The sequence below is a fragment of the Abramis brama genome, assembly GCF_963993115.1.
Source record: "Abramis brama genome assembly, chromosome: 12".
Classification (NCBI taxonomy): Eukaryota; Metazoa; Chordata; class Actinopteri; order Cypriniformes; family Leuciscidae; genus Abramis; species Abramis brama.
Window position 1 is genome coordinate 39350361 of NC_139974.1, and position 12156 is coordinate 39362516.

General features: G+C 40.6%; 1 protein-coding gene across 3 annotated transcripts in view; it reads left to right on the forward strand.

The window, feature by feature from the left end:
• The window catches only part of cap2 (cyclase associated actin cytoskeleton regulatory protein 2), a 49428-nt gene that overhangs the window by 12884 nt on the left and 24388 nt on the right, over positions 1 to 12156 (forward strand). The window lies entirely within an intron of this gene.

Genomic DNA, 12156 nt, shown 5'->3' on the forward strand with positions numbered 1-12156 from the left:
TGGCATGCTAGCTTTGAAAGCATAAGATTCCACCCGCTTATTATTCTGGGAAAAAATTATGTGCGAGCTGTGCGTAAAGAGTACATGCATGTAGAAAACACTGCATGCATATAGTATTCACATACTATGCTGATGACGAAATTCACGTCACATGCATTGCACACAAAAGAAACAAAGCATACTTTGGGCTTAAACGCAAGCTCATGACATTTTGATTAAGATGTAGGAGGTCAAAAAAAGAAATATTGTTCACAATGAGATCAATAACATGTATTTAGAAAATAGATGTGAATTTTAATTTCATGCCGATTGTGAAAGGAAGAGCAATGAGATTTGTCTTTATCTCCTCACCCTTATATTGCTCTAGATTTGTATGCTGTCATTTTTTTTCAAGGAACATTTTTCACATACAAATGTTCCAAATAGTTACTCCATGTCCTAACCAGACATGATGGGATAAGATGTGATGTGATGCAGGTGCAGGTTTGCACTGCACAACATCAGGAAGATCAGGCCTTTCCTAACTGAGCATGCAACACAACTTCTCGTCCAGGCCCTGGTCATTTCTAGGCTTGACTACTGTAATGCTCTTCTGGCCGGACTTCCAGCATGTGCAACTAAACCCCTACAGATGATCCAAAATGCTGCAGCTCGTCTTGTCTTCAACGAGCCAAAGAGGGCCCACGTCACTCCTCTGTTCATCTCACTGCACTGGCTACCTCTCACTGCTCGCATCAAGTTCAAGGCATTGACACTTGCTTACAGATCTATCACAGGCTCAGCTCCCTCCTACTTTCACTCACTCCTACGAGTCTACATCCCTACCAGAAGCCTACGATCGGCCAACGAGCGACGTCTCGTGGTTCCATCCCAGAAAGCCACAAAATCACTTTCCAGAACATTCTCATTCACAGTTCCATGCTGGTGGAACGCTCTCCCCTCCCTCATCCGGAATGCAGAATCCCTGACAACCTTCAAAAAACATCTGAAAACCCATCTCTTCCGTGAGCACTTAACCACATAAAAAAATAAAATAAAATAAAAAAACCTCCCCTTTCCCTCTAAACCTCACTTATCGGGCTTATGCTACTCTGAATAATGCCTGAACTTTGTATCTTGAGCACTTCTTGCGCTGCTTTTTGTTTTTTGCCTCTTCATGATGACTCGCTTAATCTAGTCCTACTTTGTAAGTCGCTTTGGATAAAAGCGTCTGCTAAATGACTAAATGTAAATGTAAAATGTAAATGTAATGTGATGTGACAAGCAAATTGTCCACACCAGACTTGATGCGACTATGAGACGCAATAAAATCAATCCAAAATCACAGCCAATCAGAAGAGCATGTGGGCAGAGTCTCTGCAAGTACACTGCACTCACAGCCAATCAGAAGAGCCTGTGGGCGGAGTCTCTCTGCAAGCGCACTGCACTCACAGCCAATCAGAAGAGCCGACGTGATGCGACTATGAGACGCAATAAAATCAATCCAAAATCACAGCCAATCAGAAGAGCATGTGGGCGGAGTCTCTGCAAGTGCATTGCACTCACAGCCAATCAGAAGAGCCTGTGGGCGGAGTCTCTGCAAGCGCACTGCACTCACAGCCAATCAGAAGAGCCTATGGGCGGAATCTCTCTGCAAGTGTACTGCACTCACAGCCAATCAGAAGAGCCTGGGGGCGGAGTCTCTCTGCAAGTGCACTGCACTCACAGCCAATCAGAAGAGCCTGTGGGCAGAGTCTCTGCAAGCGCACTGCACTCACAGCCAATCAGAAGAGCATGTGGGCGGAGTCTCTGCAAGTGCACTGCACTCACAGACAATCAGAAGAGCCTGTGGGCGGAGTCTCTCTGCAAGTGCACTGCACTCACAGCCAATCAGAAGAGCCTGTGGGCGGAGTCTCTGCAAGCGCACTGCACTCACAGCCAATCAGAAGAGCCTGTGGGCGGAGTCTCTCTGCAAGTGTACTGCACTCACAGCCAATCAGAAGAGCCTGTGGGCGGAGTCTCTGCAAGTGCACTGCACTCACAGCCAATCAGAAGAGCCTGTGGGCGGAGTCTCTCTGCAAGTGCACTGCACTCACAGCCAATCAGAAGAGCCTGTGGGCGGAGTCTCTCTGCAAGTGCACTGCACTTGCAAACAACTGGATAAATACATAATCAAATTCTTAAATATTACACCATTTAACCATTAACATACTGAGTGACTGAAACGATCTCCATCATATAACACACGTTTGTTCACAGTCTGAACGTTCTTGTTTCCTTTAATTTATTAAGGTAAATTATCCATGTCGCTTTCAGTATATACAGTTAGGAAAATAAGTATTTGAACACCCTGCTATTTTGCAAGTTCTCCCACTTGGAAATCATGGAGGGGTCTGAAATTGTCATCGTAGGTGCATGTCCACTGTGAGAGACATAATCTAAATAAAAAAATCCAGAAATCACAATATATGATTTTTTAACTATTTATTTGTATGATACAGCTGCAAATAAGTATTTGAACACCTGTCTATCAGCTAGAATTCTGACCCTCAAAGACCTGTTAGTCTGCCTTTAAAATGTCCACCTCCACTCCATTTATTATCCTAAATTAGATGCACCTGTTTGAGGTCGTTAGCTGCATAAAGACACCTGTCCAACCCATACAATCAGTAAGAATCCAACTACTAACATGGCCAAGACCAAAGACACTAGAGACAAAATTGTACACCTCCACAAGGCTGGAAAGGGCTACGGGGAAATTGCCAAGCAGCTTGGTGAAAAAAGGTCCACTGTTGGAGCAATCATTAGAAAATGGAAGAAGCTAAACATGACTGTCAATCTCCCTCGGACTGGGGCTCCATGCAAGATCTCAACTCGTGGGGTCTCAATGATCCTAAGAAAGGTGAGAAATCAGCCCAGAACTACACGGGAGGAGCTGGTCAATGACCTGAAAAGAGCTGGGACCACCGTTTCCAAGGTTACTGTTGGTAATACACTAAGACGTCATGGTTTGAAATCATGCATGGCACGGAAGGTTCCCCTGCTTAAACCAGCACATGTCAAGGCCCGTCTTAAGTTTGCCAATGACCATTTGGATGATCCAGAGGAGTCATGGGAGAAAGTCATGTGGTCAGATGAGACCAAAATAGAACTTTTTGGTCATAATTCCACTAAACGTGTTTGGAGGAAGAAGAATGATGAGTACCATCCCAAGAACACCATCCCTACTGTGAAGCATGGGGGTGGTAGCATCATGCTTTGGGGGTGTTTTTCTGCACATGGGACAGGGCGACAGCACAGTATTAAGGAGAGGATGACCGGGGCCATGTATTGCGAGATTTTGGGGAACAACCTCCTTCCCTCAGTTAGAGCGCTGAAGATGGGTCGAGGCTGGGTCTTCCAACATGACAATGACCCGAAGCACACAGCCAGGATTACCAAGGAGTGGCTCTGTAAGAAGCATATCAAGGTTCTGGCGTGGCCTAGCCAGTCTCCAGACCTAAACCCAATAGAGAATCTTTGGAGGGAGCTCAAACTCCGTGTTTCTCAGCGACAGCCCAGAAACCTGACTGATCTAGAGAAGATCTGTGTGGAGGAGTGGGCCAAAATCCCTCCTGCAGTGTGTGCAAACCTGGTGAAAAACTACAGGAAACGTTTGACCTCTGTAATTGCAAACAAAGGCTACTGTACCAAATATTAACATTGATTTTCTCAGGTGTTCAAATACTTATTTGCAGCTGTATCATACAAATAAATAGTTAAAAAATCATACATTGTGATTTCTGGATTTTTTTTTTTAGATTATGTCTCTCACAGTGGACATGCACCTACGATGACAATTTCAGACCCCTCCATGATTTCTAAGTGGGAGAACTTGCAAAATAGCAGGGTGTTCAAATACTTATTTTCCTCACTGTATAAAGGTCACACAAAACTCGCATTAGATGCTGTAAACACTAAATAAAGCTCATAATCAGTACCTGAGATTATCATTGTCATACCTTGTATGTTGTTGTTCAGGCCTCAATGCTGCAGGAGTAGAATCGTCGTGTGTCTGGTTAGGAAAAAAACTGTCCTTGTTACATATGTTACATGTACTTACCATAGTAATAACAGCAAATTATGCATAATTACATGCAACTAACCCTCAACCAAATCCAAAACCAAATACATGTAGTTGCTTAATATTACTCAGTACTTAAATATATAATTGCACTGTAACAATGACACCTTAAAATAAAGTGTAACCCTTTATTATATAATTACACTGTAACAATGACTCCTTAAAATAAAGTGTAGCCAAAAACTCTTATTAACTTGGAAAAAGCTAACCTAAATAAAAAATAAGGTTACACTTTATTTTAAGGTGTCATTGTTACAGTGTAATTATATATTTAAGTACTGAGTAATATTAAGCAACTACATGTACTTACTATAGGGTTAGGGTTTGGTTGAGGGTTAGTTGCATGTAATTATGCATAATTTACTGTTAATACTATGGTAAGTACATGTAACTGTAACAAGGACACTGCAAAATAAAGTGTTACCAAAATGAATAACCTAAATTTTGGTCGTACCATCACACTTAGCAATGGTGTGCATCAGAAGAGTAAATAATGACAGGATTTAAAGTGTGTGTGTGATCATCGCTTTAAGGGTGATTATAAACTCAGTGGCGCTCTGCCACGATCCCGAACTCTTCCTCTGTTCCTCCATGCTCTTCCGAGCGATGTGGTCAGCCATGCGACATCGGCTTCTGTTCACATAGGGATTACCTCTCCTGTTTTAAAAAATGCCAATGCGACACATTCCCGGTCATTCACACACACACACTCCGTCCGGGGGAAGAGCAGGGGCCGCGTGATGTCATGCCATCAGACTTCGGTCCACGTTTTCCCAAAACACCAGGAAGATCTCCGGCTATTGGACGAGAATCACTGGCTAATAAACACAAGTGATAGAGGAAGAGTCAACCGGACTTTAAAGAGCTTTTAAAGGTTTTGATTTTTTATTTTCACCACAGATTAACTATGCAACGGACTAATGGCCTTCAAGTCAAGTCAAGTCACCTTCATTTATACAGCGCTTTTAACAATATAGATTGTTTTAAAGCAGCTTTACAGAGATAATAGGAAATTAATAAAGTATAAATTAAATTTTTTGGGTGAACTTTTGCTTTAACTGATGAGATAAGAGGTTTGTCTTGCATCGTTTGTGCAACAGACATGAATGATTCCTAAAGTCATGTGACTTGTTGAGGAGAGGTTTGATATTTCTTTTCAGTCAGACTTAGACTTAGACTTTCACATAACGTTCACTAAAAATCTAACCAATATTTAATGATATTATGACATGCCATTTGATTTAATTTTGAGCTAAATTTGCTTCCTGTATTAAGTTGCATGGAAATGATTTTTTCTGGTTGTAATAATATTTTTTTTGCATTCCCTCCTCAAAACAAAAGATGTGTTTTATTGTTAAATGTTTAAAAAGCTGTTTGATTGGAGTGAAGTTTGGAGGAAGCCTCACAAGTTTTGCATTACTAATAAGGTTTCATGTAAGATTTTCCAAGTTGTGTAGAAGAAATCTGCGTTTTTTTGGCATACATTAGTCATTTATTTTGGGGATGTTCTATGGTGACATTTATTTGGAAAGAATTAAAAAATTATTTTCAAATTAGGGGCCAAGCCCCGAAGGGGCTATGGCACCTATTGTATCTGTTAGTTTTTAGGGGCCAAGCCCCGAAGGGGCTATGGCACCTATTGTATCTGTTAGTTTTCTTATTAGGGGCCAAGCCCCGAAGGGGCTATGGCACCTATTGTATCTGTTAGTTTTCTTATTATTATTATTATTATTATTCTTCTTCCTCCTCTTGAAGTCTATGGCAGCCCTATGAACCATACATAGGAAAATGATGAAATTTGGCACACTTGTAGTGATGGTAATGAAAAGTAATTGTAGCAATTTTTGAGTCTCTAGGTCCAACTCTATAGCGCCACCAGCAGTTCAAAAATTCAACATTGAAATGGTTATAACTTTTGAACCCTTTGATCTAGAAAAATGAAACTTAGTACACCTGATTCATCTCATCATGCTGATTAGAACCAATATCTTACATTAAGACTCCGCCCATTACAGTAGTGGCCATTTTGAAAAGTACAGTATGCAGTTTTTTTGCTACTCCTCCTTCAAAATTGGTCTAATTTTGTCCAAACATGTACTCAAATGATCTTCGGACTGAGCCGCATAAAAGTACTGTCCCCGATTTTTTTTATTCTTCTCTGATCAAAAGTTATGACGTCGCAAACTTAACGAGGTCGACCCAAAATTGGTTCAGAAGCTATAGCTCGGCCAAACTTTGATCAATCGAAACGAAAATTGGTACACTTCATCGGAAGCATGATCTGAGGTTCCATGCCAAAGTTGGGAACAGCGCCACCTACGGGTCATGAGATATGGAAAATGCATATTTTGGCCAATAACTTATGAACAGTTTGTCAGAAAATTATAAACTTGGTGTCTATCGATTCCTTGGGTCATGACAAATCCGTGGATATCGATTTTGCCATAATGGGATGTACCACGTGTCCGCCATTTTGAATGATGTCATAATTTGCAATATCTTTTAAACTATTTGAAATTTCTTCACCAAATTTGGTATGGATCATCATTAGCATGGCCCGAAGGTACATGAGAAGTTTGATCACAGCGCCACCTAGTGTTCCAGAGATATCATTGTTTTTTGAAAAAACACTTATAACTTTTGCCAACATTGCTTGAAATTTGATTTCTTTATGTCAATATATTCCTTGGCTTATGCCGATTTCAACGATATCTCATATGTTATTTTTCAACAATGTGACTGGCCGCCATATTGGAGCGAATGTAAAACAGTTTTTTCGCTACTCCTCCTTCAAAATTGGTCTAATTTTGTCCAAATATGTACTCAAATGATCTTCGGACTGAGCCGCATAAAAGTACTGTCCCCGATTTTTTTGCTCTACTGGAAAAAAAAAGTTATGATGTCGCAAACTTAATGAGGTCAACCCATAATTGGTTCAGAGGCTGTAACTTGTGAACAGTTTGTCACAAAATCATAAAATTGGTGTCTATCGATTCCTTGCGTCATGTCGAATCTGAGGATATCTATTTTGCCAGCATTGGATGTACCACATCATAAGCTATATTAGCATTAAGTTAGCTTAGCATGCTAATCTCGTTAACATGATTTTGTGTGCTCATTCACACACTGAAGCCTCTCCTCTGCAGCTTTGTAAAACATGTCCTCTGGGTGGCGCAAGTGGTTCAACCATGCGTCATGAATCCCGAACCATTGTGGTCGTGGGTTCGAGACCAGTGTGGGGCGACTTTGAAATTGTGTATAAAATAATAATTTAAATTCCTTCCGGCTCTGCACTGCTGTTGGTGCTTAAATGCTAGCTGTGCTGCTGTAATTGATGTGCTTACTGTGCTTGATGTACATTAAATTTCTGATGTTTTGCTCTTCTGGCTCCGCATTGCGCTACAGCGGCTGTTGCTTGCTCTGCCTTGCAGGGCTTGGCCCCGTATTGCTGCTTGCAGCTATTTAGGGGCCAAGCCCCGAAGGGGCTATGGCACCTATTGTATCTGTTAGTTTTCTTATTAGGGGCCAAGCCCCGAAGGGGCTATGGCACCTATTGTATCTGTTAGTTTTCTTATTATTAGGGGCCAAGCCCCGAAGGGGCTATGGCACCTATTGTATCTGTTAGTTTTCTTATTATTATTAGGGGCCAAGCCCCGAAGGGGCTATGGCACCTATTGTATCTGTTAGTTTTCTTATTATTATTAGGGGCCAAGCCCCGAAGGGGCTATGGCACCTATTGTATCTGTTAGTTTTCTTATTATTAGGGGCCAAGCCCCGAAGGGGCTATGGCACCTATTGTATCTGTTAGTTTTCTTCTTATTATTATTATTATTATTCTTCTTCCTCCTCTTGAAGTCTATGGCAGCCCTATGAACCATACATAGGAAAATGATGAAATTTGGCACACTTGTAGTGATGGTAATGAAAAGTAATTGTAGCAATTTTTGAGTCTCTAGGTCCAACTCTATAGCGCCACCAGCAGTTCAAAAATTCAACATTGAAATGGTTATAACTTTTGAACCCTTTGATCTAGAAAAATGAAACTTAGTACACCTGATTCATCTCATCATGCTGATTAGAACCAATATCTTACATTAAGACTCCGCCCATTACAGTAGTGGCCATTTTGAAAAGTACAGTATGCAGTTTTTTTGCTACTCCTCCTTCAAAATTGGTCTAATTTTGTCCAAACATGTACTCAAATGATCTTCGGACTGAGCCGCATAAAAGTACTGTCCCCGATTTTTTTTATTCTTCTCTGATCAAAAGTTATGACGTCGCAAACTTAACGAGGTCGACCCAAAATTGGTTCAGAAGCTATAGCTCGGCCAAACTTTGATCAATCGAAACGAAAATTGGTACACTTCATCGGAAGCATGATCTGAGGTTCCATGCCAAAGTTGGGAACAGCGCCACCTACGGGTCATGAGATATGGAAAATGCATATTTTGGCCAATAACTTATGAACAGTTTGTCAGAAAATTATAAACTTGGTGTCTATCGATTCCTTGGGTCATGACAAATCCGTGGATATCGATTTTGCCATAATGGGATGTACCACGTGTCCGCCATTTTGAATGATGTCATAATTTGCAATATCTTTTAAACTATTTGAAATTTCTTCACCAAATTTGGTATGGATCATCATTAGCATGGCCCGAAGGTACATGAGAAGTTTGATCACAGCGCCACCTAGTGTTCCAGAGATATCATTGTTTTTTGAAAAAACACTTATAACTTTTGCCAACATTGCTTGAAATTTGATTTCTTTATGTCAATATATTCCTTGGCTTATGCCGATTTCAACGATATCTCATATGTTATTTTTCAACAATGTGACTGGCCGCCATATTGGAGCGAATGTAAAACAGTTTTTTCGCTACTCCTCCTTCAAAATTGGTCTAATTTTGTCCAAATATGTACTCAAATGATCTTCGGACTGAGCCGCATAAAAGTACTGTCCCCGATTTTTTTGCTCTACTGGAAAAAAAAAGTTATGATGTCGCAAACTTAATGAGGTCAACCCATAATTGGTTCAGAGGCTGTAACTTGTGAACAGTTTGTCACAAAATCATAAAATTGGTGTCTATCGATTCCTTGCGTCATGTCGAATCTGAGGATATCTATTTTGCCAGCATTGGATGTACCACATCATAAGCTATATTAGCATTAAGTTAGCTTAGCATGCTAATCTCGTTAACATGATTTTGTGTGCTCATTCACACACTGAAGCCTCTCCTCTGCAGCTTTGTAAAACATGTCCTCTGGGTGGCGCAAGTGGTTCAACCATGCGTCATGAATCCCGAACCATTGTGGTCGTGGGTTCGAGACCAGTGTGGGGCGACTTTGAAATTGTGTATAAAATAATAATTTAAATTCCTTCCGGCTCTGCACTGCTGTTGGTGCTTAAATGCTAGCTGTGCTGCTGTAATTGATGTGCTTACTGTGCTTGATGTACATTAAATTTCTGATGTTTTGCTCTTCTGGCTCCGCATTGCGCTACAGCGGCTGTTGCTTGCTCTGCCTTGCAGGGCTTGGCCCCGTATTGCTGCTTGCAGCTATTTAGGGGCCAAGCCCCGAAGGGGCTATGGCACCTATTGTATCTGTTAGTTTTCTTATTAGGGGCCAAGCCCCGAAGGGGCTATGGCACCTATTGTATCTGTTAGTTTTCTTATTATTATTATTAGGGGCCAAGCCCCGAAGGGGCTATGGCACCTATTGTATCTGTTAGTTTTCTTATTAGGGGCCAAGCCCCGAAGGGGCTATGGCACCTATTGTATCTGTTAGTTTTCTTATTATTATTATTATTATTATTCTTCTTCCTCCTCTTGAAGTCTATGGCAGCCCTATGAACCATACATAGGAAAATGATGAAATTTGGCACACTTGTAGTGATGGTAATGAAAAGTAATTGTAGCAATTTTTGAGTCTCTAGGTCCAACTCTATAGCGCCACCAGCAGTTCAAAAATTCAACATTGAAATGGTTATAACTTTTGAACCCTTTGATCTAGAAAAATGAAACTTAGTACACCTGATTCATCTCATCATGCTGATTAGAACCAATATCTTACATTAAGACTCCGCCCATTACAGTAGTGGCCATTTTGAAAAGTACAGTATGCAGTTTTTTTGCTACTCCTCCTTCAAAATTGGTCTAATTTTGTCCAAACATGTACTCAAATGATCTTCGGACTGAGCCGCATAAAAGTACTGTCCCCGATTTTTTTGCTATATTGGAAAAAAAAAAGTTATGATGTCGCAAACTTAACGAGGTCGACCCAAAATTGGTTCAGAAGCTATAGCTCGGCCAAACTTTGATCAATCGAAACGAAAATTGGTACACTTCATCGGAAGCATGATCTGAGGTTCCATGCCAAAGTTGGGAACAGCGCCACCTACGGGTCATGAGATATGGAAAATGCATATTTTGGCCAATAACTTATGAACAGTTTGTCAGAAAATTATAAACTTGGTGTCTATCGATTCCTTGGGTCATGACAAATCCGTGGATATCGATTTTGCCATGATGGGATGTACCACGTGTCCGCCATTTTGAATGATGTCATAATTTGCAATATCTTTTAAACTATTTGAAATTTCTTCACCAAATTTGGTATGGATCATCATTAGCATGGCCCGAAGGTACCTGAGAAATTTGATCACAGCGCCACCTAGTGTTCCAGAGATATCATTGTTTTTTGAAAAAACGCTTATAACTTTTGCTAACATTGCTTGAAATTTGATTTCTTTATGTCAATATATTCCTTGGCTTATGCCGATTTCAACGATATCTCATATGTTATTTATCAACAATGTGACTGGCCGCCATATTGGAGTGAATGTAAAACAGTTTTTTCGCTACTCCTCCTTCAAAATTGGTCTAATTTTGTCCAAACATGTACTCAAATGATCTTCGGACTGAGCCGCATAAAAGTACTGTCCCCGATTTTTTTGCTATACTGGAAAAAAAAAGTTATGATGTCGCAAACTTAATGAGGTCAACCCATAATTGGTTCAGAGGCTGTAACTTGTGAACAGTTTGTCACAAAATCATAAAATTGGTGTCTATCGATTCCTTGCGTCATGTCGAATCTGAGGATATCTATTTTGCCAGCATTGGATGTACCACATCATAAGCTATATTAGCATTAAGTTAGCTTAGCATGCTAATCTCGTTAACATGATTTTGTGTGCTCATTCACACACTGAAGCCTCTCCTCTGCAGCTTTGTAAAACATGTCCTCTGGGTGGCGCAAGTGGTTCAACCATGCGTCATGAATCCCGAACCATTGTGGTCGTGGGTTCGAGACCAGTGTGGGGCGACTTTGAAATTGTGTATAAAATAATAATTTAAATTCCTTCCGGCTCTGCACTGCTGTTGGTGCTTAAATGCTAGCTGTGCTGCTGTAATTGATGTGCTTACTGTGCTTGATGTACATTAAATTTCTGATGTTTTGCTCTTCTGGCTCCGCATTGCGCTACAGCGGCTGTTGCTTGCTCTGCCTTGCAGGGCTTGGCCCCGTATTGCTGCTTGCAGCTATATTTATTATTATTATTATTATTCTTCTTCCTCCTCTTGAAGTCTATGGCAGCCCTATGAACCATACATAGGAAAATGATGAAATTTGGCACACTTGTAGTGATGGTAATGAAAAGTAATTGTAGCAATTTTTGAGTCTCTAGGTCCAACTCTATAGCGCCACCAGCAGTTCAAAAATTCAACATTGAAATGGTTATAACTTTTGAACCCTTTGATCTAGAAAAATGAAACTTAGTACACCTGATTCATCTCATCATGCTGATTAGAACCAATATCTTACATTAAGACTCCGCCCATTACAGTAGTGGCCATTTTGAAAAGTACAGTATGCAGTTTTTTTGCTACTCCTCCTTCAAAATTGGTCTAATTTTGTCCAAACATGTACTCAAATGATCTTCGGACTGAGCCGCATAAAAGTACTGTCCCCGATTTTTTTTATTCTTCTCTGATCAAAAGTTATGACGTCGCAAACTTAACGAGGTCGACCCAAAATTGGTTCAGAAGCTATAGCTC